This window comes from Vombatus ursinus, unplaced genomic scaffold (assembly GCF_900497805.2).
Source record: "Vombatus ursinus unplaced genomic scaffold, bare-nosed wombat genome assembly UNPS02014768.1, whole genome shotgun sequence".
Classification (NCBI taxonomy): Eukaryota; Metazoa; Chordata; class Mammalia; order Diprotodontia; family Vombatidae; genus Vombatus; species Vombatus ursinus.
Window position 1 is genome coordinate 6,722,047 of NW_020954546.1, and position 7,010 is coordinate 6,729,056.

The following is a 7,010-nucleotide window of genomic DNA, read 5'->3' on the forward strand; positions in this document are numbered from 1 at the left end:
CCCTCCATATTATCTCACTCAGTGATCCTATCAGCTTCCATGGGTTCAATTGCCATCTCTATGCAGATGCTTTGTCCATGTCTCTCTACTGAAGTCTACTCCCCATGACCATGAACCTTTTAGATGTCTCTAAGTAGACGTCCCATAGGCATCTTAAATTCAACACATCCAAAACACAACTTATTTTTCCCACTAAAATCTCAATTTTCCCTTTCCCATAGAGGAAATCATTATTCTCCCAATCACCCAGGCTCAAAACCTCAGTGTCACCATCTACTCCTTATTCTCATTCACCCCATATATATCCCTTCCGTTACCAAATACTGTCTTTCCTACCTTTCTAGAACCTCTTGTATGATTCCTCTCTATCCATACTGCCCCCATCCTAACACAGACCCTCATCACTTCTCTGAACTACTGCAATCACCTCCTAAATGGTCTCCCCATCGCATATCTCCCTTCACTCTAATACATTCACTTATCCACCAAAGAGATTTTCCTTCACTTTCTCTACTTCAAGGATCAAATATAAAGTCCTCTGGCTAGTATTTAAAGGCTTTCACTAGCCTCTTCTTTTCCAGTCTTCTTACATGTTACTCCATTTCATATACTCTGCCTTTTAAGGTCCAAGTACATTGGCATACTTTTTGTTTCTTGAACAGAGCTCCTTTTCTCAAATCCATGGCCATTCACTGGCGCTCCCCTATGCCTGGATTGTTTTGCCCTTTCACATCTGCCGCTTAAGTTCCCTGTTTCCTTCAAGATACAGCTCAAATCCCACCTTCAACAAAAAGTGACTAAAGACCTTGCTCCCTTCCTATTCCCTACCCTGCCCCTTCTTCAGAGATTACCTTCTGTCTATTCTGTTTCTATCTCACATGTACATGCTAATTTACTGGTCTTTCCCATTTGAATGTAAGCTCTTTGAGGGCAGGTCCAGAGTTCTGCTTCTTTATGTCACTAGAGCAGCCCAGTACCTAGCATGTAGTAAGCCCTTGTTGACTGCCACAAGCCCAGGATCCAATTTCAAACAATAAGTAAGACCTGGTAGAGGAGGTCCCACTGAATGTATCTTTCAAGAAACACAAGGCAACTGTGTTTCTGTCCAGACACCAAAGAAACCGAAACTAAATTGCTGCTTACACTTAATTTATTTTTTAAAATTTTTTTCCAACTACATATAAAAACAATTTTAATACTAGTTTTTGAAAACTTTTAGTTCCAAATTCTCTCCCTCCCTCCCTCCCACCTCACGAAGAAGACAATTTAATATAGGTTATACATGTGCAGTCATGCAGAACATTTCCAAAAAAAAAAAACCCCAAACATTTCCATATTAGTCATATTGTGGGGGGGGAAAGCCAGACCGCCCCCCCCCCAAAAAACCACACAAGAAAAATAAAGTTTTAAAAAGTATGCTTCTGCATTCAGACTCCATCAGGTCTTTTTCTAGAGATGATAGCATTTTTCATCATAAGTCCTTCTGAATTGTCTTGGATCGTTGTATTGCTGAGAATAGCTAAGTCATTCATAACTGATCATTGTACAGTGTTGCTGTTGCCATGTACAGTGTTCTCCAGGTTCTGCTCATTTCACTGTGCATCAGTTTGTGTAAGTCTTTCCAGGTTTTTCTGAAAGCATCCTATTTGTCATTTCTTATGGCACAGCAGTATTCCACCGCAATCATATACTATAACTTGTTCATCATTCCCCAATTCATGGGCATCCCCTCAATTTCTAATTCTTTGCCACCATGGAAAGAGCTGCATATGGGTCCTTTTTTTTTTTTTTTTAAATCTCTTTGGGATATAGACCTGATAGTGGTATTGTTGGGGCAAAGGGTATACAGAGTTTTATGGCCCTTTGGGCACAGTTCCAAATTGCTCTCCAGAATGATTGGATCAGTTCACAACTTCACCAACAGTACATTAGCATCTCAATTTTCCCACACTCCCTCCAACATTTGTCATTTTTCTTTTCCGTCATATTAGCCAATCTGATAGGTATGAGGTGGCATTTCAGAGTTATTTTAACTTACATTTCTCTAATCAATAGTGATTTAGAACATTTTTATATGACTATAGATAGCTTTGATTTCTTCTCCTGAAAGCTGCCTGTTCCTATCCTTTGACCATTTATTAATTGGGGAATGACTTGTATTCTTGTAAATTTGGCCCAGTTCTCTATATATTTGAGAAATGAGTCCTTTATCAGAAAAACTTGCTGTAAAAAAATTTCCCCAGTTTTCTGCTTTCCTTCTAATTTTGGCTGCATTGGTTTTGTTTGTACAAAACCTTTTTAATTTAATATAGTCAAAATTATTCATCTTATATCCCATAATGCTCTTTTTTTGGTCATAAATTCTTCCCTTATCCTGAGATCTGACCGGTGAACTATTCCATGCTCCCCTAATTTGCTTAAAGTGTCACACTTTACATCTAAATCATGTACCCATTTTGACCTCATCTTGGTTCTGCCAAACTGTTTTCCAGTATTCCCAGCAGTTTTTGTCACATAGTGAGTTCTTGTCCTAAAAGCTTGGATCTTTGTGTTTGTCAAACACTAGATTACTATGGTTATTTACTACTGTGTATGCTGTATCATCTCCTTACACTTTAAAACAAATGTGGACATAATGCTCTAGAGGTTAGGGTAAAAATTTCTAGGACACAACTATCTTGCAGAATATTTAGGCCTATATATTTCTGAACCCAAGGACTGTCATAGTATCTACATGTAAACCGGCTTGCCTTGGACCTTAACTGAGGACCACAAAGGAAGATCAGCCTGTGGTGACGGAGAAAGTGACCAGGGCAATGCTTGAGAATGTAGCACTCTGAGGCTGGGTGGGGAACTTCAGTGAAGGCAGATGGGCACTCACCCAAAGCATTTACCTCAGGTGCTGTGCCCTTATTTTTGTGCATATGGCATGGAGTTGAGCCCCTGGAGAATACATTTACTTTTACTAGCAATTTAAGCAAATATGATTAACAAGTTTGAGCAACTAAAATAAATTATGTCTAAATCTAAATCCTAATTTTCCTAGGACATGGGGACAAAAATAAAAAAAAATAACAAAATGCAGTACTAATGAAGTTGTATAGAAATAAGTATGCTCATACATTACTGTTGGAATTGAAAGTTGGTGGAGTCTGTGGTATAAATTGTCCACATGCTATGAGTTATATTAATATTCTTTGACCTAATAATCACTATTCTGAGAAACATGCCCTAAAAACATTATCAAAAAGAAAATGTTCCAACAGTTGGAGTACTGTGTTCTGTTGATGTAATCTAATCCTATAATGCAATTTAAAACTAGATATGTGCAAAATATAATGTGGTACTGAAAGATTACTATAAAATATGACAAGTGAAAAAAAATGAACCACAAGCTCCCTGTGTTTAGGTGGATAGAGATAGGATCTGTGAACTTGTGTTTTTTTTGAATATTTTGATAACTATTTCAATATAATTGGTTTTCTTTGTAATCTTATATATTTTATTTTGTGCATTTAAAACTCGATTCTGAGAAAGGTCCATAGACTTCTCCAGATTGCCAGTGGGGTCCAAGACACCCCCCCCAAAAAAGTTAAGAACCCCTGTGACTTACAGTATTTGCCATAGCATTGAGAACTTACATGAATAGTCTAGGGTCAAACACCTAGTATATAATAGAGGCAATATTTGAACCTGTCTTTCTGCCTCTGAGAATTAATATTCACTTTTCCCTGCACATTGATTATGAGTATATAAAAGGATAATATAAACTCAAATCAAGGGGTAAGTGGACAAAGACAATTGGAGGAGACAGAGGAAGTTTGTAACTTGTAAGTTATAGAAATAAAAGTTAATTTAATAGCCTCAGTAGTTGATGTTTAATTGATTGTTACATTTAATGGTGTTTATCTTCACTGAGCTGTTGTTTTCAGATTTTGCCACAAGGGGGTGCCAGTGTAAAGTAAATGATTCCTAAATTGTTTAAGGCTTGTCGTAGTCATGGAATCCTAGAGCTAGGTGGCATCTCAGGGATCACATACTCCAATCCCATAATTTTACAGAAGAAGAAAGAAGTCCAAAGAACGAAAAGCTCTTGATCAAGGTCCACACATTGGATCAATGGCAGAATTGAGATCCCCAATCCCTGGCCTCCTGATTTCTGGGTTAGAGCTCTTTCATCTGTTTTCCCCTTTAGGATCTAACAATTTACCAAATGCTTACCAGTGTGGCTTTTGATATGGTTCTCTGATAGTTTTTGCCCTAAGGAGTATAGACTGATTACATGAATGACCAGTGCTTTTCTAGTCTTTTTCTTAGCACCTCCCTTTCTTCTGAAACTGGGAAGACAACATTCTTTGAAGGTAAAGGCTCCTTCCTGATGTGTGAAGCTACTTCAGTGAGGGACCTGAATCCTGGCTCTTGCTTATTTTGGGGAAATTAATAAATAATTTTACTAGTTAAGAACAACAAACAAAAGCTCCATTGTCCTCAAAGGAAAACCTGATGAGGGGAAGAGGGGAGGGAATGGTAAGCCAACCACTGGGTAGTACTGAAAGCCTTTTCCTCCCATCACTGAACACTAAACTTGGTTTAATAAAAACTATTGTCAAGGCAATGAAGCAGATTGATGCAAACTTTATCTAAAAAATACATTTCCTCTCAAAAGAGTTATAAACTATTCATAACCATATAAAAAAGTGTTCCGGATAACAATTAATAAAAGAGATGCAAAGCAAAACAATCTTGAGGTTTCATCTCATACCATGTAAATCAACAACAATGACTAAAGATGGGAATAGTCAATATAGGAGAAACCATGGGAAGATAGGCACACTCGTGTATTATTGATGCAGCTTAGAATATTATAACTATTTGGGGAAACAATTTGGAATTATGCAAACAAAATAACAAAATGTGCATACCTGTTGACCCAGAGATTCTACTGCTAGGCATATACCCCAAGGAAGTCATTGATAACAAGAATGTAAAGTCCTTGTGTATACTGAAATATTTATGCCAAACCTTTTTGTGGTAACAAAGAACTGGAAACAAAGTAGATGCTATGGACTTGGGAATGGCTATACAAATTCTGTGCACTTGAATGTGGTGGAAATTACTGTCTGTAAGAAATGAGAATGTGATGACTACTGAGAAACATGGAAAGATCCCTATGATGAACTGATGCCGAGGGAAGGAAATGGGCAAAAAAACAATATACACAATGAGTGAAACAACGACGAAAGAACAACCATAAAGCAATTCAAAAAAAGTTGCAAAATTACGAGGAACAAATATGTCTCCAAAGAAGAGATATGAGAAGGCATCTTCCCCAACTCCTTTGCAGAGGGAGGAGGTCCTCAGATATGGAACATTACATATATTGTCAGATGCTTTCCATTAATCACTTTTGCTGACTATCTTTTCCTCCTCTTCTTTTATTTGTTTTAGGAACATTCTTTTTATGGGGATGAGTCTCTGGGACAAGAGAGATGGAGGGATGCAGGGAGAAATTTAAATAATATAACAAAAAAAAGTCCAAAAAAGAAAAAAGCTTTTATTTTTAAAAAATAAGCATCTAAGAATCAGTAGGGTAAAAATCAAAAAGAGGTTATTTTGGGGTCCTTGAATAAGGAGAATGATAAGAAACAAGCATTTTGAAGAGCAAGTGAATTAAGGTAAAAGAAATGAATGGGAAATTTTGTTTTAGGTTACCAAAAACTTTTGGGACAACAAGGCAGAAGATTAGCATGAAATTATCCAAGGCTTTGAAAATATTGTTCTGAAAGTCTATGTAGCACCCACACACACCTCTTTGGGTTATCTCCTCAAAAAGGAACTATGACTCTATAGCTCCAGGATGCTCCTAGTGGGACTACTCTTTTACAACTATCTCTCATGAGCCCCATACCCATGTGCTTACCTTCCAGTCAGCCAGTAGACACAAATATCTCTTAACAAAGTAATTTACTAAGATGGCATAGGCTTAAAAAAAAAAGTTGCTACAAAACATTCCTCCCCACAAACCTAGGGTGCACTCTTCCACAAATACAGTGTCTGTAGGAAAAGACGGCCCAAATTTAGAGTACAATGTTACTGAGGTACACATGTAGGGACCATGTATCCAAGGCTACACTAACTCCTCCATTACTTCCAGATTCCTCATAGCTTTTCCATAGATCACAGATAAAATACACCTTCCCCCGACTCCATAGGGAGAAATACTTCATAGTCTGACATTTCTCACCTGTCACTTCAAACCAGAGAGTACAAAACTGCTTTCCTCAATTTCCACTTGGCTTCCATACTCTTAAAGAGATGGTAATAGATTTCATAGCCCTTTTTATTTTTTATTTTTTTCCCCCTCTCTAAATAGACATCTGAAATAGGATTTCTATATAGGGGATCAGGACTTAGCCCATGATTTTATTGAAATAAAGATTCCCTAAGTGAGTTATTTCCCTCTACCAATACAAGTGTGAACCTTTTTCCACAATGTATAATCTTAGAGAGTTGCTTGGGGAACTGAGAGATTAAGTAATTTGCCCAGTATCACATGACTAGGATTTGTTAAATGGGACATGAGCTCAGGTTTTACTGGCTTCAAGACTGGCTCCCTATTTCCCTGAGTGCTATTGTATGGAAGAAGTAGATGTTTGTGTTTGGAAGAAGTAGATGTTTATGACCAGCTTGGACTCCACTGGTTGCTTCTTAGGGTCCCTGAGGGACATTCCAATCATAGGGATTTATGGTATGTAAAGTTGCTTGTAAGAGAAAGATGAGAATGATTATTGTGAGAACAAGCAGAAAATGAAGCAAAATGATATGGCAAGAATCATTCCATCTCTACTCGACTTCTTCCCCTCCTCTCCATACTCATTATGGAAATCATGGTGATAAGAACATTGAAGTATAAGCAAATGATAGAAACCTTAGTATCTAAAGGATTCCAGATAAAAGTCAGGGGATGGTCTTCATTGGCAAATTGGTGGTAGATTCTTCCCCTATGTATA